Genomic DNA, 23,437 nt, shown 5'->3' on the forward strand with positions numbered 1-23,437 from the left:
GCTCGGTGGGTCGAGGTTGCTCCCCGGGTTCCCAAAGACGAGAGCTTGGTGCTGTTGTGGTGCTGCCGGGCGGGCCAGCCTGTAGCTCAGGCGTTGGCGGGAGCCTCGTGCTCCGCGGGGCTTGTTGGTGAGGGTGGGGTGTGGGGGTACCGTCCTGTAGGCAGGGCTGTGCGTGCCCCCGGTGTGTGCTTGGTGAGCTGCGTTCAGAGAGACCCCCTGTAGTCAGGCGGGCACGTGGCCCTGGCCTTTCAGAGGCACGGGGCCGCGAGATGCGGGGTTGGGCTTGCGCCCTCCCTGGAATCAGGGCTGGGAGCCCGAGCGCGGCATTTGGCCGTGTTGCCCCGCTGCCTGGCAGCTGAGAGTCGATCCCGCCGCTGGGGGGGAAACCGAGCTCCGTGGCTCCAGGGGTGTTGTCCACCCGCCTGTAATCAGGGTCTGGGTGCGCGAGCGCTTGTGCTCAGCTGGCAGCCTGTGTGGGGTGACCGCCCCGTTAGCGGGGTGCGGGTCGAGGTGCCCCCTGAGTGGGAGAGAAGGAGCCTCCCGCGGCCGGTAGGGATGGGGGCTGCCCCGTAAGGCGGGGAGCGCCAGTGCCCCGCAGTCCCAGGCCCTTTGCAACGGATGCAGTGGCGGGGGTCCCCTGTAATCAGGGAAGATGACTCTTTGGCCGCTGCTTTTTGTGTGCCCAGCTCCATTTGCCTAGTCTGCCCGCCTCTGTGATCCCCCGCAGCACCGGCTGGAAGCGCGCCGTGCGCCAGTGAGGTGAGCAAAGCTGCTCCCAGTAGTTTTTGCTGGGATGAAGAGGGGAGGGGGGATGCTAGGCCTTCCTTGGCTGGGTGGGGGCGTGCCGGCTTCTTTTGTGATGTTGGGTTTCCCTTTCCCTTCCGGTGGGGGGCTTGTTGCTGTGCAGGTCTAATGGTGTCCTCGCTGATGTTTCAGGAGCTGCTGCGGGAGGAGGAGGAGGAGGAAGAAGAAGCGTCGTGGGGACGCGGGAGGCAGGAGCGAGCAAGAAGAGGATGCCGAAGCGTGCCGACGCGGGGGGGAAGGAGAGAGGCAGGCTGGGCAAAGCAGGTGTCCCGTTAGCGGGGCCGCAGTCACATGAGAGTTTGAGCGTTGCCGGTGCCTTGGCCGGCTTTGTGCTGGGCGACCTCCCTGTAAGCAGGGCTCGGGTCTTTGCTTTTGCTGTAGTTGGGCTTTTGCCTTGCTGCTCCTTAGGCTGCCTGGGGAGCGTGGCCCCCTGTAACGGAGGGCGAGAGCCACCTCTCCGCACCTGAGTGGGAAATGGAGCTCGCCGGACCCCGAGGCCGCCCTGTAAGCAGGGTAGTGCCGTTTGCCCGTCCCTCTTCCTCCTCCGGCCCCTCGGCATCGTTGCCTGGTGGTGGCCCGTAAACACGACGGCCCCGTACTCGGGGTGCGCATCACGGCATCTGGCCTTTGGCTTTAGCTGGGAAGCCCCTTGGCACGTTGAGGTCTGCTGCCTCCGTGCAGGCTAGAGAGAGTTCACAGGCTCTTGGTGTCCTTTAGTGGGCGCCTGCTCCGCTGGCGGTGTGACAGCCCCGTAGTCGGGGCATGTGTCCCAAGCTGTGGAGGCCTCTGTCCCGCGAGCGGCCCGCCCTCCCTGTAATCAGGTGTGGGGAGGCTGCAGCATTGCAGCCGGCTGCTCTAGCCATCCAGCTGGTGGGATTGAGCCCTCCCTGTCCCGTCAGAGGGTGCAGGTTGAGGTGCTGGTTTTGTGTGTGGGGTGACCTCCCCGCTCGGTGGGTCGAGGTTGCTCCCCGGGTTCCCAAAGACGAGAGCTTGGTGATGTTGTGCTGCTGCCGGGCGGGCCAGCCTGTAGCTCAGGCGTTGGCGGGAGCCTCGTGCTCCGCGGGGCTTGTTGGTGAGGGTGGGGTGTGGGGGTACCGTCCTGTAGGCAGGGCTGTGCGTGCCCCCGGTGTGTGCTTGGTGAGCTGCGTTCAGAGAGACCCCCTGTAGTCAGGCGGGCACGTGGCCCTGGCCTTTCAGAGGCACGGGGCCGCGAGATGCGGGGTTGGGCTTGCGCCCTCCCTGGAATCAGGGCTGGGAGCCCGAGCGCGGCATTTGGCCGTGTTGCCCCGCTGCCTGGCAGCTGAGAGTCGATTCCGCCGCTGGGGGGGAAACCGAGCTCCGTGGCTCCAGGGGTGTTGTCCACCCGCCTGTAATCAGGGTCTGGGTGCGCGAGCGCTTGTGCTCAGCTGGCAGCCTGTGTGGGGTGACCGCCCCGTTAGCGGGGTGCGGGTCGAGGTGCCCCCTGAGTGGGAGAGAAGGAGCCTCCCGCGGCCGGTAGGGATGGGGGCTGCCCCGTAAGGCGGGGAGCGCCAGTGCCCCGCAGTCCCAGGCCCTTTGCAACGGATGCAGTGGCGGGGGTCCCCTGTAATCAGGGAAGATGACTCTTTGGCCGCTGCTTTTTGTGTGCCCAGCTCCATTTGCCCAGTCTGCCCGCCTCTGTGATCCCCCGCAGCACCGGCTGGAAGCGCGCCGTGCGCCAGTGAGGTGAGCAAAGCTGCTCCCAGTAGTTTTTGCTGGGATGAAGTGGGGAGGGGGGATGCTAGGCCTTCCTTGGCTGGGTGGGGGCGTGTCGGGTTCTTTTGTGATGTTGGGTTTCCCTTTCCCTTCCGGTGGGGGGCTTGTTGCTGTGCAGGTCTAATGGTGTCCTCGCTGATGTTTCAGGAGCTGCTGCAGGAGGAGGAGGAGGAGGAAGAAGAAGCGTCGTGGGGACGCGGGAGGCAGGAGCGAGCAAGAAGAGGATGCCGAAGCGTGCCGACGCGGGGGGGAAGGAGAGAGGCAGGCTGGGCAAAGCAGGTGTCCCGTTAGCGGGGCCGCAGTCACATGAGAGTTTGAGCGTTGCCGGTGCCTTGGCCGGCTTTGTGCTGGGCGACCTCCCTGTAAGCAGGGCTCGGGTCTTTGCTTTTGCTGTAGTTGGGCTTTTGCCTTGCTGCTCCTTAGGCTGCCTGGGGAGCGTGGCCCCCTGTAACGGAGGGCGAGAGCCACCTCTCCGCACCTGAGTGGGAAATGGAGCTCGCCGGACCCCGAGGCCGCCCTGTAAGCAGGGTAGTGCCGTTTGCCCGTCCCTCTTCCTCCTCCGGCCCCTCGGCATCGTTGCCTGGTGGTGGCCCGTAAACACGACGGCCCCGTACTCGGGGTGCGCGTCACGGCATCTGGCCTTTGGCTTTAGCTGGGAAGCCCCTTGGCATGTTGAGGTCTGCGGCCTCCGTGCAGGCTAGGGACAGGTCGCAGGCTCTTGTCTGTTGCCCGCGGTTGTGGGTTTATTCCCAGGGTTTGGCTGCGCTGCGTTGTCCTTCCCTCCTGGAAAGTCGCATCTGTGTGCGTGTGTTCCCCTTCCTTTCCATGTTTGTGTCTGTGGTGTGACTGAGCGACTGAGCTTCCCTTTAGGCTCCCACAAAAATGGCTGCAGCCTAGCTTCGACTTACCAGGGGGGAATGGAGGGCTTTGGTGCATGCCACAAAAGGGGTGTTCCCTCTCAGTCCCGCGAGCGCAGCGAGTGTCCTGTCTTCCTCCAAATTACTTAGCATAGATCAGAGCCACGTGGTAGTTCTGTGGCTGAGGCCGCCCTTTAGCCAGGGCTTGGGCCAGTCCTTTAGTGGCGCCTGCTCCGCTGGCGGTGTGACAGCCTCGTAGTCGGGGCGTGTGTCCCAAGCTGCGGAGGCCTCTGTCCCGCGAGCGGCCCGCCCTCCCTGTAATCAGGTGTGGGGAGGCTGCAGCATTGCAGCCGGCTGCTCTAGCCATCCAGCTGGTGGGATTGAGCCCTCCCTGTCCCGTCAGAGGGTGCAGGTTGAGGTGCTGGTTTTGTGTGTGGGGTGACCTCCCCGCTCGGTGGGTCGAGGTTGCTCCCCGGGTTCCCAAAGACGAGAGCTTGGTGCTGTTGTGGTGCTGCCGGGCGGGCCAGCCTGTAGCTCAGGCGTTGGCGGGAGCCTCGTGCTCCGCGGGGCTTGTTGGTGAGGGTGGGGTGTGGGGGTACCGTCCTGTAGGCAGGGCTGTGCGTGCCCCCGGTGTGTGCTTGGTGAGCTGCGTTCAGAGAGACCCCCTGTAGTCAGGCGGGCACGTGGCCCTGGCCTTTCAGAGGCACGGGGCCGCGAGATGCGGGGTTGGGCTTGCGCCCTCCCTGGAATCAGGGCTGGGAGCCCGAGCGCGGCATTTGGCCGTGTTGCCCCGCTGCCTGGCAGCTGAGAGTCGATCCCGCCGCTGGGGGGGAAACTGAGCTCCGTGGCTCCAGGGGTGTTGTCCACCCGCCTGTAATCAGGGTCTGGGTGCGCGAGCGCTTGTGCTCAGCTGGCAGCCTGTGTGGGGTGACCGCCCCGTTAGCGGGGTGCAGGTCGAGGTGCCCCCTGAGTGGGAGAGAAGGAGCCTCCCGCGGCCGGTAGGGATGGGGGCTGCCCCGTAAGGCGGGGAGCGCCAGTGCCCCGCAGTCCCAGGCCCTTTGCAACGGATGCAGTGGCGGGGGTCCCCTGTAATCAGGGAAGATGACTCTTTGGCCGCTGCTTTTTGTGTGCCCAGCTCCATTTGCCTAGTCTGCCCGCCTCTGTGATCCCCCGCAGCACCGGCTGGAAGCGCGCCGTGCGCCAGTGAGGTGAGCAAAGCTGCTCCCAGTAGTTTTTGCTGGGATGAAGAGGGGAGGGGGGATGCTAGGCCTTCCTTGGCTGGGTGGGGGCGTGCCGGCTTCTTTTGTGATGTTGGGTTTCCCTTTCCCTTCCGGTGGGGGGCTTGTTGCTGTGCAGGTCTAATGGTGTCCTCGCTGATGTTTCAGGAGCTGCTGCGGGAGGAGGAGGAGGAGGAAGAAGAAGCGTCGTGGGGACGCGGGAGGCAGGAGCGAGCAAGAAGAGGATGCCGAAGCGTGCCGACGCGGGGGGGAAGGAGAGAGGCAGGCTGGGCAAAGCAGGTGTCCCGTTAGCGGGGCCGCAGTCACATGAGAGTTTGAGCGTTGCCGGTGCCTTGGCCGGCTTTGTGCTGGGCGACCTCCCTGTAAGCAGGGCTCGGGTCTTTGCTTTTGCTGTAGTTGGGCTTTTGCCTTGCTGCTCCTTAGGCTGCCTGGGGAGCGTGGCCCCCTGTAACGGAGGGCGACAGCCACCTCTCCGCACCTGAGTGGGAAATGGAGCTCGCCGGACCCCGAGGCCGCCCTGTAAGCAGGGTAGTGCCGTTTGCCCGTCCCTCTTCCTCCTCCGGCCCCTCGGCATCGTTGCCTGGTGGTGGCCCGTAAACACGACGGCCCCGTACTCGGGGTGCGCATCACGGCATCTGGCCTTTGGCTTTAGCTGGGAAGCCCCTTGGCACGTTGAGGTCTGCTGCCTCCGTGCAGGCTAGAGAGAGTTCACAGGCTCTTGGGTGTCCTTTAGTGGGCGCCTGCTCCGCTGGCGGTGTGACAGCCCCGTAGTCGGGGCATGTGTCCCAAGCTGTGGAGGCCTCTGTCCCGCGAGCGGCCCGCCCTCCCTGTAATCAGGTGTGGGGAGGCTGCAGCATTGCAGCCGGCTGCTCTAGCCATCCAGCTGGTGGGATTGAGCCCTCCCTGTCCCGTCAGAGGGTGCAGGTTGAGGTGCTGGTTTTGTGTGTGGGGTGACCTCCCCGCTCGGTGGGTCGAGGTTGCTCCCCGGGTTCCCAAAGACGAGAGCTTGGTGATGTTGTGCTGCTGCCGGGCGGGCCAGCCTGTAGCTCAGGCGTTGGCGGGAGCCTCGTGCTCCGCGGGGCTTGTTGGTGAGGGTGGGGTGTGGGGGTACCGTCCTGTAGGCAGGGCTGTGCGTGCCCCCGGTGTGTGCTTGGTGAGCTGCGTTCAGAGAGACCCCCTGTAGTCAGGCGGGCACGTGGCCCTGGCCTTTCAGAGGCACGGGGCCGCGAGATGCGGGGTTGGGCTTGCGCCCTCCCTGGAATCAGGGCTGGGAGCCCGAGCGCGGCATTTGGCCGTGTTGCCCCGCTGCCTGGCAGCTGAGAGTCGATTCCGCCGCTGGGGGGGAAACCGAGCTCCGTGGCTCCAGGGGTGTTGTCCACCCGCCTGTAATCAGGGTCTGGGTGCGCGAGCGCTTGTGCTCAGCTGGCAGCCTGTGTGGGGTGACCGCCCCGTTAGCGGGGTGCGGGTCGAGGTGCCCCCTGAGTGGGAGAGAAGGAGCCTCCCGCGGCCGGTAGGGATGGGGGCTGCCCCGTAAGGCGGGGAGCGCCAGTGCCCCGCAGTCCCAGGCCCTTTGCAACGGATGCAGTGGCGGGGGTCCCCTGTAATCAGGGAAGATGACTCTTTGGCCGCTGCTTTTTGTGTGCCCAGCTCCATTTGCCCAGTCTGCCCGCCTCTGTGATCCCCCGCAGCACCGGCTGGAAGCGCGCCGTGCGCCAGTGAGGTGAGCAAAGCTGCTCCCAGTAGTTTTTGCTGGGATGAAGTGGGGAGGGGGGATGCTAGGCCTTCCTTGGCTGGGTGGGGGCGTGTCGGGTTCTTTTGTGATGTTGGGTTTCCCTTTCCCTTCCGGTGGGGGGCTTGTTGCTGTGCAGGTCTAATGGTGTCCTCGCTGATGTTTCAGGAGCTGCTGCAGGAGGAGGAGGAGGAGGAAGAAGAAGCGTCGTGGGGACGCGGGAGGCAGGAGCGAGCAAGAAGAGGATGCCGAAGCGTGCCGACGCGGGGGGGAAGGAGAGAGGCAGGCTGGGCAAAGCAGGTGTCCCGTTAGCGGGGCCGCAGTCACATGAGAGTTTGAGCGTTGCCGGTGCCTTGGCCGGCTTTGTGCTGGGCGACCTCCCTGTAAGCAGGGCTCGGGTCTTTGCTTTTGCTGTAGTTGGGCTTTTGCCTTGCTGCTCCTTAGGCTGCCTGGGGAGCGTGGCCCCCTGTAACGGAGGGCGAGAGCCACCTCTCCGCACCTGAGTGGGAAATGGAGCTCGCCGGACCCCGAGGCCGCCCTGTAAGCAGGGTAGTGCCGTTTGCCCGTCCCTCTTCCTCCTCCGGCCCCTCGGCATCGTTGCCTGGTGGTGGCCCGTAAACACGACGGCCCCGTACTCGGGGTGCGCGTCACGGCATCTGGCCTTTGGCTTTAGCTGGGAAGCCCCTTGGCATGTTGAGGTCTGCGGCCTCCGTGCAGGCTAGGGACAGGTCGCAGGCTCTTGTCTGTTGCCCGCGGTTGTGGGTTTATTCCCAGGGTTTGGCTGCGCTGCGTTGTCCTTCCCTCCTGGAAAGTCGCATCTGTGTGCGTGTGTTCCCCTTCCTTTCCATGTTTGTGTCTGTGGTGTGACTGAGCGACTGAGCTTCCCTTTAGGCTCCCACAAAAATGGCTGCAGCCTAGCTTCGACTTACCAGGGGGGAATGGAGGGCTTTGGTGCATGCCACAAAAGGGGTGTTCCCTCTCAGTCCCGCGAGCGCAGCGAGTGTCCTGTCTTCCTCTAAATTACTTAGCATAGATCAGAGCCACGTGGTAGTTCTGTGGCTGAGGCCGCCCTTTAGCCAGGGCTTGGGCCAGTCCTTTAGTGGGCGCCTGCTCTGCTGGCGGTGTGACAGCCTCGTAGTCGGGGCGTGTGTCCCAAGCTGCGGAGGCCTCTGTCCCGCGAGCGGCCCGCCCTCCCTGTAATCAGGTGTGGGGAGGCTGCAGCATTGCAGCCGGCTGCTCTAGCCATCCAGCTGGTGGGATTGAGCCCTCCCTGTCCCGTCAGAGGGTGCAGGTTGAGGTGCTGGTTTTGTGTGTGGGGTGACCTCCCCGCTCGGTGGGTCGAGGTTGCTCCCCGGGTTCCCAAAGACGAGAGCTTGGTGCTGTTGTGGTGCTGCCGGGCGGGCCAGCCTGTAGCTCAGGCGTTGGCGGGAGCCTCGTGCTCCGCGGGGCTTGTTGGTGAGGGTGGGGTGTGGGGGTACCGTCCTGTAGGCAGGGCTGTGCGTGCCCCCGGTGTGTGCTTGGTGAGCTGCGTTCAGAGAGACCCCCTGTAGTCAGGCGGGCACGTGGCCCTGGCCTTTCAGAGGCACGGGGCCGCGAGATGCGGGGTTGGGCTTGCGCCCTCCCTGGAATCAGGGCTGGGAGCCCGAGCGCGGCATTTGGCCGTGTTGCCCCGCTGCCTGGCAGCTGAGAGTCGATCCCGCCGCTGGGGGGGAAACCGAGCTCCGTGGCTCCAGGGGTGTTGTCCACCCGCCTGTAATCAGGGTCTGGGTGCGCGAGCGCTTGTGCTCAGCTGGCAGCCTGTGTGGGGTGACCGCCCCGTTAGCGGGGTGCGGGTCGAGGTGCCCCCTGAGTGGGAGAGAAGGAGCCTCCCGCGGCCGGTAGGGATGGGGGCTGCCCCGTAAGGCGGGGAGTGCCAGTGCCTCGCAGTCCCAAGCCCTTTGCAACGGATGCAGTGGCGGGGGTCCCCTGTAATCAGGGAAGATGACTCTTTGGCCGCTGCTTTTTGTGTGCCCAGCTCCATTTGCCCAGTCTGCCCGCCTCTGTGATCCCCCGCAGCACCGGCTGGAAGCACGCCGTGCGCCAGTGAGGTGAGCAAAGCTGCTCCCAGTAGTTTTTGCTGGGCTGAACTGGGGAGGGGGGATGCTAGGCCTTCCTTGGCTGGGTGGGGGCGTGCCGGGTTCTTTTGTGATGTTGGGTTTCCCTTTCCCTTCCGGTGGGGGGCTTGTTGCTGTGCATCTAATGGTGTCCTCGCTGATGTTTCAGGAGCTGCTGCAGGAGGAGGAGGAAGAAGAAGCGTCGTGGGGACGCGGGAGGCAGGAGCGACCATGATGGAGATTCTTTTTACTGTCAATGTCTTTCTATTAACTTGTCTTTTGAAGCCTCATTTAAAATGTGTGTATTGCTGTTGTTACTTCCCAGTTCCCACTAGAGACCTTTGAGAATAAAGTTTATTTGTATGTTGTTGCGATGGATATCCTGTTTTCATTTCTTTCCTGCACTGTATTTTGGTATTAAGTTCTGCCTCAGTTAGCATATAGTGTTTTCTTGTTGAATTGCTATTCTGCCTTTTGTTTCTTTTCTCTACCCATAAGGAAAATCCTTTTATCTTTCCTGCTTATTTTATTTGGCTGTCTTTGGCGTGTAGTGGTGACATTCCAAGTTTTCCTTACATGTCATGGCATGGGGTATGGAATATTGCCTTGGCCAGGTTTAGGTCACCCATCCTGTTCCTGTCCCTGCTCCCTGTGCTGCTCCCAGCCCTCTTCCTGTACAGTAGGAGAGTCTGAGGAAACAAACATCGTTCTCTCTGTTCAGAACTGCTCCGTAAGAACTGGAAACCCTGGTGTGTTATATTATCATACTTCTCTGAAACATAGCATCATGCCATCCACTGTGAGGAAAAGCTACTCTGTCCCTCCTGAAACTGGAGCAATATCCACCCCTTGTCCTGTCTCATTTAGGTTATGGTTAGATCTTGTAACGATCTTATACATCCTCATTGTTTATTGTCTCCTGTCTTACTCTGTGATGTTTACACACATCTAATTCCAACTCCCTATGGCCGGTGCATGTAAATTTTCTGTCCGTGAAGGTCATTTAGTTCATGATTTTGGGCTGTATCTGTTACAGCAGTCCTTCAGTACAAGAGAGATTGTCAGATTACTTCTTGCTAAGCTAGCTTTGACTTCAACAGATTTGGTTCCTCTTTCGGTGAGGTGGTTCTTATGGTAACCATGTTACTGAGGCCTGTAACAACTGTGGTGATGATGGCATGCAGTATTGTCTACCAACTGTTTATTCTTACGCACCATCAAATCCCTTTGAGGTACACAACACCCACCCACCATCCTGCTTTTCCCACCATGTGTTTGCAGGTCCTTTAGGAGAAGTAATCCCACAAATAGGCTTGCCTTTGAGGCCGGGATAATCCAGACTGTCTTGCTCAGCATGTTCTTTACATGCACCACTGCATCTTTATCCCCCTTCTATGGTACACAGAATGTTTCATTGGACCATTGGACCAGCCCCACTGGCAGATCCCTGAGCGTTGACTAACCAGGTGGCTTTTGCTAAATATTTGTCCCGGTGTTTAAATGGAATGCACCTCTGGCTCCTAAGGCAGTCTTTAATAGGCCAGTGTATCAGCTTGTTATAGGTAGAATAATAGACCAAAAGTTAAGGAGTCAATTATTGAATTTATTAATTATAATGAGCAAGGAACAAAGAGGCAATGCAGCGCTGGGCGACAGGGGACTCTGCGTTCCACCAACTGCCGCGAGGTTTGAACCAGTGCACGATCCTTTTATGCAGTTTGTCCCTGCGCATGATCCGGCTGTTGCTAGGGGGTCTTTTTCTTCCTCCTGGTGGTCGAGTCAGCTGTCTTTGGAGTGACAGCTCAAATCCAAAGTGGTTGAGTCAGCTCTCCTTGGAGTGGCAGCTTCTGGCTCTGGGATCTCAGCAGAAACTCCTTTGTTCCCATCTTCCGGGCCTTGCCAGCAGATAAGAGGGAGCAGGGATGCCCATCTGCATCCTGTTTCTCACAGAACACGATGGTATCGTTCCCCAATTTTCCCACACCTTGCTGGAGCTGTTTAGTCACAGGCGAGATCTTCCACCAGTAAGCAGTAAACACTCCTGAGCACTCTCATCCGCTCTTCTACAGAGCAAGCAGCTCTGGGGGAAGGGGCTTTCAAATGTTCCCAAAGCGATATCCATTGTCACACGGTTAGCACCCATTAGTTGCCTCCTCAACAAATCACTCAGAGTCTTATCACAAGAAATACCTCAGGAAGCAAGCCTTGAACCAAAAAACAGAGAAGGATTCTCACACCACCCCGTGACTCAAAGGTTGCTTGAAATGAAGCATAAGTGACCCTCCATGGTGGTAAGGAAAAGAAAAGGGAGAAAATAAAAAGTCAGCAAAGAAGCAGGAGGGAAGGAGGAGGGGGGAGAAGGGGAAGATAATCGTTCAGGTTTGTGTTTTCGCAAGCTAAGCTTATTAACTCTGGACAAACATTCTTGCTTTTTTGACAATTCCCCCCTTTTCTTTTATTGTTGAATGTTTGTCCTCCAATTTTCATAATTACAACTCTCTTTTCATAATTATGATCATGGGATGGAATATCACACTTTCTCTATTTACAATTTCTCTATTTCCCTCTGCGGAGTCATTTGCGTTAAGATTAGCAATTTTGTGGTGTCAAATCGCTTCTTTATCAGTTGTAATAAACACTTAATTATACATGGTCCAAATATTAACCCCAAAATGATCGTGATCAAGGGTCCAGCCAGAGCAGACAGCAAAGTAGTGAGCCATGGTGATATGTTAAACCAACCCTCATACCGGGATCTTCCTATTTCCCTATCCCTTTTTCGTTGTTCCAATCTCTTACGAAGTTCAGCCATGGAATCTTTAACTATCCCGGTGTGATCAACAAATGAACAACATTCTTCTTGTAGTGCTACGCATAGTCCCCCTTCCTTTAGGAATAGGAGGTCTAATCCTCTTCGATTTTGTAATACCACCTCTGACAATGATTTGACCAAAGTTGCCAATTTATCAATTGATTGTTCTATTCTGTCTAGATCTTCATCTATAGCTTGTTGTAAACCTTGTATCTCGGTACTTTTGACGAGTGAGGCTATGCCGGTTCCGGCACCCACACCTCCGGCAATCAAGAGGGTTGCTAAAGTAATCGCGGTTATAGGCTCTCTTTTCTGTCTGATGAGGCTCCCTTCAAGTTGATACATAACCTCTTCATCAGAGTGATACATTAATCGTGGGATAATTACTACTTGTATACAAAATTCAGATCTATTAAATACCTCTAATGATATACATGGTGTCATTCCGATATCTGAACATACCCACTTTGCACCTGCTGTGGGGATTAGCCATTTAAAGGATTCGTTTGTCTTGTTCGTTATTTTACTTTTAGATATCGTGCTGTCACAGAGACTTTTATATTGTTTTGGTATGGTTCCAATACACTTTCCTTTTCCTGTGACATGTTGTATAGTCAACCCCTGGGTGTGATTTCTATCCCATGGACATGCAGCAGGGTTTGTTCCATTATCCCATGTGACCTTGCCTGGCTCTCCTACTGCCTCGTAATAGGGTGGTCTAACACTATAGCACAACCAACACTCGTTAGTCAAGTTTGGTTGCGTTTTATTTAGGGTGGAATATGCAGCTTGCATAATGCCCCATAGTGGATCACTGAGTGTAGGTGGTGGTGTCTTATACCTTCGACTTGTACTGTTAGTAGGTGGTGGTGTCTTATACCTTCGACTTGTACTGTTAGTCGATGTGGGAACAGCAGGTGGTGGGGTTCTTTTGGTAGAAGAGGGCGGTGCCAAAACTATATTTGGGCCTATAGACAATGGGGGATCATGTGGCATGCTTCTCTTTGCTATTCTAAATATACCACCCCTGTCTGGACCTGGTTCCCAAAATCTAATTCCCCACATTCTTCCAACCAACCAAGCATCTTTCGTAAGCCCTTGAACCTTTATATTAATTTCCTTGCAGTATCCATCAGCTTCACAATGTCCGTAAACGTGCCCATCTCCTCCTATGATGGGCCGTTTGCAACCAGGAGGGAACCATTCCACCTGTATATCCGGGTCTTTAATAGTTGTGGACCATTCAGATGACCATGTCTCACATCCCCAGTAACCACAGTAGTAATTTGGCAAATTACAATAATTTCTCCCTCTATTTGAAGCGGGACAAACATAAAATCCCATGCAGTTATCTGCCCTGTCTCTGCGGTGTCCCGTGATTAGATCTCTTAAAGAAACGGTAAAATTTACGTGGGTTTGATTTTTACAGCTTTTCAAGGGTTGGTCAGGTTGTTGTATGTTGAATAATTCCCATATCATGGGCTCGTGTGGATTATTGGCCTGTACCCCCGGGAGTAAAATAGATGCACAGACCAAAATGATTGTCTTTGGGGTCAAGTATCGTCCCTTCACCCAAGGTCCATCTCTGCCTCGCCTGTCAACTGGGTTGCAGCCAGCTACAGGGATTTTTATCTTCTCGGCAGCAGAAGACCTACTCGAAGGTGTACCTTTCCCCATCATAGTCTGTTGTATTTACTATTGAATCCCTTGGGGCAATCTTAGGCACTTGTCCACAGAGTGTCTCAGGAGTTTGGTTCCGGAGCCTTTTCAACAATTGGCCAACCCTTACAGCCGTATACCTGTTGTATTCAGGGCAGAATTGGTAGGCTGACCTCACTTGATGTTCTATTAAAGTATTTAACAAGTTCGTCTTTCAAATTCCTACAAGTAGTCTTCATTCCTCTCTATTCATAAACACAAACACCTTTTCCACACTTAACGATTTTCCACAAAAAATACAAAATTAGTGACAAGATTAATGCTATAACAATCCCTATTAAGCACTGTACAGCAAAAGGCAGGTGTTCAAACCATGCCCCAACCATTTAGCTTCTTCAGAAGGGCTGAGGTTTCTTCACCAGAAGGATTATATTGGTTTCTTCTGTTCAACTGTTTTTACTCGCAGAAGTCTCTGTGGCAAAATAAAAAAACCCCCCTGTTTAAGTTTTGTTTACCGCGATTTTCTGGACAGCTTCACCTTTAAATCCCCCGCTGGACTAGTAACTTCCCATTCACTGTTGTCTATCGGTCCTTTAATACGGCTGGCGTGCGTCCATCCTTTTTCTGCGGTTCGAACCGCCGTATTAGTAGTTAAGAGTACCAAATAAGGTCCCTCCCAACGGGGCTGTAGAGTGGCTTCTTTCCATGATCTTATAAGAACCCAATCTCCTGGCTTAATCTGGTGTAACCTAATATCAAGAGGGGGTCTTTGGGTTATTTGACCTTTCTCCCACAACTTTTGTCTATATCTCATTAGTTCACTGATATAGATATTAATGGTCTTATCTGTGATATTTGGATGATCAATAGGAACCCCTGCGTCGTAGGGCATTCCATATAACATTTCGAAAGGAGATATTCCTATATCAGCCCTAGGTTGCGCCCTAATGTTTAACAATGCTAAAGGAATACATTTTATCCATGAGAGCTTGGTTTCTAGTGTCAATTTCGCCAATTGCTTTTTCAATTCTCCATTCATCCGTTCCACACGTCCCGAGCTTTGGGGATGCCAAGGAGTATGCTCTTCCCATTTTATTCCCAAGGCTTCCGACAGGTTCTTTATAATTTTAGATGTAAAGTGGGGGCCCTGATCGGAGTCGATAACCTCAGTGACCCCGTATCTGGGGATTATTTGTTCTAAAAGGACCTTCGCCACAGTTTGGGCAGTCGCTCTAGAGGTAGGAAAGGCCTCAATATAATGAGTGAGGTGGTCTACAATGACTAAAACATATTTGTAACGTCCTACTTTGGGAAGTTCCGTAAAGTCAATTTGGACTCGAGAAAATGGTCTTACCGCTAGGGGTCTTCCACCCATGGGTACCCGTCTTAGTACAATTCTATTAATCTTCAGGCATATGGGGCATCCTTGGGTAATCTGCTTTGCTAAGTCATGGAGACCTATAGTCATATATCTGGTGGCAAAGTGGTCTACCAAACCCTGACTTCCCCAATGGGTTTGTTTATGTAAATTAGTCAAGATATTAAAGGCTATTGATTTTGGTAGAACTTCCCTTCCATCTGACAGATACCATTTCCCTTCCTCACTCTTAGTTACTTCCATTTGAGTAAGTTTCTGTTCTTCCTTAGGGGTGAACACGAGAGGTGCTATTCTTAGTTCTGTATGTCGCGGTTTATCCTTTGTTAGTACTAATACGCGTAACGCAGCTTGTTTAGCCTCTTGATCTGCCATGTTATTTCCCCGCGTCTTATAGTCAATTCCTTTTTGATGCCCCCTTAAATGTACTACAGCTATTTTAAGCGGTCCCCTTAATGCTTGTAAAACTTCCCTTATTAATTCCTGATGTATTAAGTCCTTTCCCTGGGAGTTAATTAATCCCCTTTCTTCCCAGATTTTTCCAAAAGTGTGTACTACTCCGTAGCTATATTTAGAATCAGTGTATATTGTTCCCGATTTTCCCTCCAGTCTTCTTAAGGCCTGTAGGACTGCATATAGTTCACAGGCTTGTGCTGACCAAGAGGGGCTCAACGGCCCAGATTCTAATACCCTTAACGTTTTCCCATTTATCAGTGCATATCCTGATTTCCTTTTTCCGTCAATTACCCTAGAAGACCCATCTACAAAGATTCTTTCTCCTTCATCTAATTCTTCCTCTTCTAGGTCTGGTCTAATCTTGGTCTGGTTCTCAATAGTTTGAAGGCAATTATGTACTTACTAATTGTGATTCCTCGGGTCTGCCATATAGAAATTGTGCAGGATTTTGTAAGCTAGTGGTTTCTAGGGTTAAATTTGGCGCTTCTAACAAAATGCCCTCATATTTCAACAAACGAGAATCTGAGATCCACTTTTCAGCTTTTTGTTGTAAAACACTCCGAATATTATGGGGAGACAACACCCTTATGTCGCTGTTAAAAGTAATTTTTCTAGCCTCTTCCACTAGTAAGGCACATCCTACTATTGCCTGTAGACAAGTGGGCCATCCCCTACTTACTGGATCTAATAATTTTGAAAAGTACCCTATAGGCTTTTTCTTTCCAGCCCATTCCTGAGTCAGGACCCCATATGCTGTACCGTCATCTATATTGACAAACAAATAGAAAGGTCTCTTAAGATCAGGGAGGCTTAAAACCGGGGCATTGACTAGATCTTCTTGCAATGCCTGCCACTTCCTCTCGTCATCTTCACCCCAAGTTATCCATCCCTCGGGGGTTAATTTTTGATATAAAAATTTTACTTTCTTACTATAATTCTCGATCCATTGCCTACAATATCCCACTAGCCCTAAAATCTGCCTTATTTGTCTTTTACTTTGGGGGGGTGGCAAGGACAATATCCCTCTTATTCTTTCTGGATCTATCTTCTTTTCCCCTTTGTTAATATAGTGACCTAAATACCTGACTTCTTCTTCCACAAACTGTAATTTTGCCTTTGAAACCTTGAGGCCTTTTAACCCTAGAAAATTAAGGAGTTTGATACTTTCTTTTCTAACCTGTTCCTCCTCTTTTCCCGCGATTAACAGGTCATCAACATACTGGATAAGGGTGATTTCTGGAGCTGGTTGATATTCTTGTAAAATCTGCTCTAGGGCTTGCCCAAACAGATTTGGGGATTCGGTAAAGCCCTGTGGTAGTACTGTCCACCTCAACTGTTGTTTTCTCCCTGTATCCGGGTCTTCCCATTCGAAGGCAAAATAATCCCGACAAGACTCATTTAGGGGGCAGGCCCAAAATGCATCCTTTAAATCAATTACACTATACCATAAATTTTCAGGGCCTAATTTGCTCAATAAGGTGTAAGGATTAGCAACTACAGGAAAACGAGATATTGTCCTTTTATTTATTTCCCGTAGATCATGCACCAAACGATACGTACCATTAGGCTTTTTAACCGGCAATATGGGAGTATTGAATGGGGACATGCAGGGTTCCAATAACCCCTGCTTTATAAGTCTCTCTATTTCTGGTTTTAGGCCTCTTCTTCCCTCCAATGAAATGGGGTACTGTTTTATTTTTATAGGGATTTCAGGGTCTTTAAGTTTAACTGAAAAAGGAGGTATTTCCAGACGCCCCACACTTTCGGTTGTATACCATACTTCAGGATTAATCCTTTCTTCATCTTCCACCCTTAAAGGGCAAAGTTTAATCCTTATTTCCTTGTTCTTTACCTCCAAACTTATTCCCAATTCAATAATTAGATCTCGTCCCAACAAATTGAATTCAGCTTCTGGTACTATCAAGAAGTCTCCCAATCCTAGCTTAGATTCTGTTTCTATTTCTACATTTTTAACGACCCCTACCTTAAAGGGTTCTCCCTTAGCTCCTACTACTAGGGCTGTCTCTCTGGACATTTCACATCCAGAGGGTAGTTGTTGTATAGTGGATCTCTCAGCCCCCGAGTCCACCAAAAATTCTACTTCTTCTTGTTGGGGACCTATCTTTAATTTTATCAAGGGCTCACGGTGTTTCTGAGTCCCCAAAAGGTAAAGCCCCTGACTTCCCTAGTCTTCTTTAAACATCTTTTCATCTTGTATCCTACTTCTACAATTTTTCTTTAGGTGACCTTTCTTCCCGCAGTAGAAGCAAGTCCGTTCTTCCTTCCTTGCTCTTTCGCTCTTCCCCTGACTGAAGGGTGGTTTCTGTAATGGCTGCCTTTCCTGCTTGTCCAGTTCCCGACTTTCTCTAACTGCAGCCACCATCATCCTAACTTGCCTCTTCTGATTCTCATCATCCCTGCGAACATAAACCTTCTGAGCTTCCCTTAGTAATTCATCCATCCCCCTGTCCTGCCAATTCTCAATCTTTTCGAGTTTCTTTCGTATATCGTCCCAAGCCTTTGCTACAAACTGTGTTTTTAACAAAGCTTGTCCTAACAGGGTTTCAGTATCCAACCCTGAATACATTTGTAGATTCTTTTGTAACCGCTCCAGCCAGTCATTAGGGGATTCCTCTTTCTTCTGTCTTTCGTTAAATGCTTTATTGATATTCTGGCCTCTAGGGACTGCTTCTCTAATCCCTTGGATAACTATATTTCGTAAATCCTGCATATGTATTCGATGATTTGGATCTTGGTGGTCCCATTGGGGTCTTTGTAGGGGCCATTTTACATCTGCCTGAGGTCCCTGGGCATGCTGGGCGTCCCAGACTCTCATTCCTGCAGTCCTAATCATATGTTTCTCTTCAGTTGTAAATAAGATGCCTAGAATGGACTGTAACTCATCCCACGTATATATGTTGGGGCCTAGAAACTGGTCTACCCTTTCCGCAACTCCTAATGGGTCTTCCAAAAGCTTACCCATCTCTCTCTTAAATTCCCTAACATCCCCCGAACTTAGAGGTACCGAAATAAATCCCATTTGTGGATTGGGACCCCCCATAGGTACCTCTCGCAGTGGATATAGATTTTGTTGACATGTCCGTCTCCTGGTTTGAGGGCCCAAATTAGGGTCCATTCCCTGATTATTTGAATTATCCTGGTTATCTACCTCGGGTTGTGGAAGAGGAGGAGCTATCGGTGGTGGTGGGACATATGGTGGGGGTCCCATGGGGATATCCTCCTCTTTCCGAGGCTTCTGTTTCTCAGTCTTTGTGTCTACTTTGGACAATTTGAAAATCGAGATTCCTGGTCCCCCTGGGCGTGTAACCCAAATGGCTGCATATTCGCTCTCTTCCTGACTGAAGGGAGTCTTAGTGTTAACCCAAATATTTAACTGCTGTTGTACCCAATCTTCGCTGGATCCAAATTTCGGCCACCAAACACCTGGGCCAATCTTTTGATCTCCCCATACTTCTACACAATAATGAATCATCTTGGCTTTACTCTTATTTCCTGTCCCGGGATAGTACCTCCACATTTCTAACATGAATGCTAGAGGGGAATCCTTTGGGATTGGAGGACGTTTCATGGCTACAGGGGCCTTGCTCTTTCCCTGTCCCATCTTCCGGAGTGCCTTCACTCAACTGTGTGTGCGTTCCACTCGCTTCCCCTCGTTTGTGGCTCACGCCTTCGCAGGCAATGAGAACCGCACTACTAGAGGGTCCACACTCGCTTGGGTTAGTCCGAGCTACCGGCTCCCTCTCACACACACACCACTCATCACACTCCGGGAAACCCGACCCCGACCGAACGGAAAACCCTTGCCAAAACGGCAGTTACTTACGCGTCCTGCGTCTTCGTCCGGACCTTTGTGCACAAAATTTAAGGGGTCGACCGGTCCTTTCTTGCCTTTTTGCTCTTAAATTTCGGATCGTCGGTAGGAGTAAGGTAGGGAATCAAGAGTGGGGCCGCCAGTTCTGGCGGGGCGCCTCCCCAACCCTCAGAACCCAGCCACTATTCCTATCCGAGTCATGGCACCAATTGTTATAGGTAGAATAATAGACCAAAAGTTAAGGAGTCAATTATTGAATTTATTAATTATAATGAGCAAGGAACAAAGAGGCAATGCAGCGCTGGGCGACAGGGGACTCTGCGTTCCACCAACTGCCGCGAGGTTTGAACCAGTGCACGATCCTTTTATGCAGTTTGTCCCTGCGCATGATCCGGCTGTTGCTAGGGGGTCTTTTTCTTCCTCCTGGTGGTCGAGTCAGCTGTCTTTGGAGTGACAGCTCAAATCCAAAGTGGTTGAGTCAGCTCTCCTTGGAGTGGCAGCTTCTGGCTCTGGGATCTCAGCAGAAACTCCTTTGTTCCCATCTTCCGGGCCTTGCCAGCAGATAAGAGGGAGCAGGGGTACCCATCTGCATCCTGTTTCTCACAGGACACGATGGTATCGATGGTATCGTTCCCCAGTTTTCCCACACCTAGCTGAAGCTGTTTTGTTACAGGCCAGATCTTCCGCCAGTAAACACTATTGAGCACTCTCATCCGCTCTTCTACAGAGCAAGCAGCTCTGGGGGAAGGGGCTTTCCAATGTTCCCAAAGCGATATCCATTGTCACACGGTTAGCACCCATTAGTTGCCTCCTCAACAAATCACTCAGAGTCTTATCACAAGAAATACCTCAGGAAGCAAGCCTTGAACCAAAAAACAGAGAAGGATTCTCACACCACCCCGTGACTCAAAGGTTGCTTGAAATGAAGCATAAGTGACCCTCCATGGTGGTAAGGAAAAGAAAAGGGAGAAAATAAAAAGTCAGCAAAGAAGCAGGAGGGAAGGAGGAGGGGGGAGAAGGGGAAGATAATCGTTCAGGTTTGTGTTTTCGCAAGCTAAGCTTATTAACTCTGGACAAACATTCTTGCTTTTTTGACAAGCTGATTTTTCCAGATGCTGTGTGTGGTAGGGGATGTGATATACCAACTGAAAGCTGTGCTCTTTTGCCCAGGTGATTATGAGATTGCTTCAGAAATGAGTCCTGTTGCCTGACTCAGTTCTTTCTGGGGTGCTGTGTCACCAGAAGGCTTGCTTTTCAGGCTTTTGGGCAGTAGCCTTGTGCGTGGGGTTTTGTTTCCATCCATCCAGAGGTTGCTACCAGCATTGTGTGCGTGTGGTGCTTGGCTGGCTAACAGCTGTAATCTTTTTGCACACCTCATGGTTCATTTAATGTTCGAGTCAGTTTCTTTCTCTTTTTTCTCCCATTTTAGTAGTGGCTCTGTTCCACCTTCATCTTATGAGCTTCTCTCCTTGTTAAACGTTCTGGCTTTTTTGGATATTGTTTTTCTTCCCACTTTTAAGGGAGAAGAGTTACAGGCACTGGTTGGTTCTTTGGTTGAACTGTGGGACTTAGCATAGGGATTGGAGTGACCGCAGGGCTAGTTGTGAGGGTCATGGCAGCTGTGGGGCCCTTTAGAAGGCTTACAGCACCCACGGGTCCGTTACAAGGACTGAAGCAATTGCAGGGCCTCTTGCAGGGATTGGAGCAGCTGCAGGACGCGTTGCAAGGGTTGGAGCAGCAGCAGAGCCCGTCACAGTTGCTGGAGCAACCGTAGAACTGCAGAGGCTGCAACCTGGCTGTTCTTCATCATTGCTTGGTTTTCAATTCTTGGAACTGTGATTAAATTCACTGGTAGCTATTAGTAGATAATGAAAGTGAATTGGAAGCTGTAGAAGTCTAGACATCGGTACTAAGCACTTGCATCTCTTGCCTAATGTCCTTGATATCTTTAAAAAGAATAATTAAAAAAAGAGTTGGTTGGTTTGCCAAATGCACAAAAAAGAAATCGCATTCCAAACTAGGTCCCTTCTGAAAACGTCGACTCATACTGTCTAATGCTTCTCATTTATCTGATGTATTTATGGAACAGATATGTTTTCTGAATTAAGCTTAGTAAGCGTTCTTTCAGCGCTGTTGTACTTGGCACATCTCCTCTCAAACATTTCATGGTAACTGCCTGTCGAAAGTCAGACAGGACTTCCTCTTACATCCTCCTGCCTGCACATACAGCAAAAGATGAGGGAAAGGAGAAAAAGTCTTCTGTTTCTTGTTCGTCTGTACTAGGATGTGCTGGGATTTGGGAAGGCAAAACCCTTGCTGTTGTCCTCCCATGTATGTTTATGAAGCCATAATGGATCGTTAAGTTAGAGCTATTGATGGGTTTTTAACTCCAGGTGGGGATCATTTTGTTCATTTAATCTGATGTCATGCACATCAGAGAACAGGGATCTTGTCCAGGCATCTCTGCATTGGGATCTTTTGGGAAATCTTACTGACTGTTAATTCACATCTTCATCGGCATTGAGGCTCCTGTTATACTTCAACACATAGCAATGTGGGTTTCATTTCTGTTTTTTGTTGGATTTTAGATGTTGGATTTACTATTTCCTCCTCACATAAACAAGGGCAATGTTGTTTTTCTGTTTATGTGGAAATTACTATCAGGAAGTGACCAATGTCACATGCTTGTAAAAGATGAAAAATTCCTTGCAGTTATGAAATCACCTCATATCAACTAAGTTGCTGTTGTGATTCTGGATTCATTCATTATCTATTTCCATTTGCTTTAGGATTTTTTTTAGCATTTTTAATCCTTTAAGCTTGTGGCCTCAGTTATACCTTTTGAAATAGATTTCCAAAAGCTAATTAGGTTCGTGTTGATAACCAATATTATTCTTTGTGAGTTTCACTGGATGTAGCCTCCTGGAGTTCTGAAGTTTGGAACTGAAATGCTAAAACTAAACAAAAAGATTAGAGCAGTTCACCACACACTTCAGACAAACAACTACAAATGCAAAGAAACAATAGAGTAAGCACAAGGAATATATTGCAAGCACTAGTGAGGAAAATCTTTAAGTCCACTTTCAGGTGAGGTTTATTTCAGGTAATTGGGCTGTAGAGAGTAAAAAGCTAAACGATCAGCTTTGTGTTTTACAACATTTATGGTAGGAAGAAGAAGCATGAAGACACTAATTGAGGTTGATTAAGCATGTCAACAAAGTGGGGGAGAAGTGAGCAAAACCCATATGAGTGCAGACATAATATTGCAAACGTTATGTTATTAGATAGAACAATAAATATAGATAACTTCAGATCTGCATCACAGCTAGTGAAACTAGACATTTTCTGTTTGCAATACTGTGGCTGAAGGACAAAAGAGTTATATTTTTAACGAGGGTGAAGCTGGCTGTGACTGGAAGTCAAGCATTAAATGCTTCCTGATCTGGATCTGGAGCAAAAATCTGGAGCAAAGTGATTGGACTTACTTGGCCCAGTAGCAGCATTTTTTTTCCTGCGTATGCATAGCGAAGGGCAAGGGGACATAGGGGAATTTCCTTACCTTTTAAGTTTAGTGTGATATATTTCAAGAACTTGTACACAGTCTACATGAGTATGAGTTAAGTAACTGGAAATTGAGGTTTGGACTTAGGGCCCCAATGCACACTGTCAGCATCGAAGAACGATGGACAGGCAGAGAGCGATGGTAAAGGTGCCCAAAATTATGTCAGAAAGAAAAAATGCTAAGGGCAGAAATAAAGCTACTCTGAAGGACAGATACAGAAAATCTGATGGATAAGACAGAAAAAAAAAAATCACCTTTTGTTATGGAAATCTCTGCCAGTGTTCAATAAGAAATAATCTGCTGCCTTGTAATACTGCAGGAGCCAAGAAAACTTCCTACTCTGCTATGCAGTGTACTCTAAATTATGTTATGCTCTACTGGCATATCCTTAAGGTGATATAAACTTCAGATAAGTACAGAGCATGGTGGGATTTATATGAAAATTCCATATTAGGAGGATTTTTTTATTTTATTTTATTTCATTTTGTATGCTGGTGACAACTTACCTGAGAAGTGTACTTTAGCAAACTGCAAGCACTGACCTGAACAGTAAGTGCTACTATTTATCTCTGGTAGCAGTGGAGATGTTCACAAGGAATGAGTAGTTTAACCCAGAGCACAGGCAGCAGGACGGCCTCATCCCTTGTGAAATTTTGTATCTAATGTTTTCTTTGAAGTACAGATTGCATGCAGGTGTCCCGGTGTCCAGGAAGCCTGTCTGCTGTTTGAGCATTTGAGTAGATACTGAATATGTTTGTATCTTTGTAAGATATTACTCTGTTAAGGTCTGTGTCTCAAAGCTTGCTGGGGACACAGATGGACTTGTTCAAATCCCGAGCAAGGATTGTGAAATCCTTTGTCTGAAGGACACAGATGAACAAGTCCAGGCCAGTCCTGGGCAAAGGTTGTGAGATCCTTTGTCTGGGGTCGCAGATGAGCAAGGCCAGGGGCAATGAGAGTGAGATGAGCTGCAGCTAAAAGGCTGAGAAGTGCTCCTTTGTGTGGACCTATCTCAGGATGATGGCCATCTCAGGGGCTACTCAATGACTCTTGCTCAAGGCCCATCCTTGTCACATAGGCAGGAGAACAAGGAGGATAAAAGAGGAACTGAAAACCACGAGGGTAGAGGGATTCCTGACGATCAGATTCCTCGTGAGGTGACTCCTGCATGCTGTCGAACTCTCCTGTGCCTACTGCCTGACTGCTGTTGCTGCTTCAAGGATCGGCTCCTCGACTTCCTCGCCTACCTGCCTGCTGCCCAAGGCCGGCCACGCTGCTGCTCCCCA

General features: G+C 51.4%; 1 protein-coding gene and 1 long non-coding RNA gene across 2 annotated transcripts in view; one reads left to right on the plus strand and one right to left on the minus strand.

The window, feature by feature from the left end:
• Positions 1 to 23,437, minus strand: part of EGFL6 (EGF like domain multiple 6) — an 80,744-nt gene that overhangs the window by 11,916 nt on the left and 45,391 nt on the right. The window lies entirely within an intron of this gene.
• Positions 1,484 to 8,820, plus strand: LOC125702184 (uncharacterized). Its single transcript, XR_007380478.1, has 5 exons — positions 1,484 to 2,508; positions 2,686 to 4,603; positions 4,781 to 6,353; positions 6,531 to 8,449; positions 8,625 to 8,820. It is a non-coding gene; the product is annotated as an uncharacterized LOC125702184 (long non-coding RNA).

The sequence above is a fragment of the Lagopus muta genome, chromosome 1 (assembly GCF_023343835.1).
Source record: "Lagopus muta isolate bLagMut1 chromosome 1, bLagMut1 primary, whole genome shotgun sequence".
NCBI lineage: Eukaryota > Metazoa > Chordata > Aves > Galliformes > Phasianidae > Lagopus > Lagopus muta.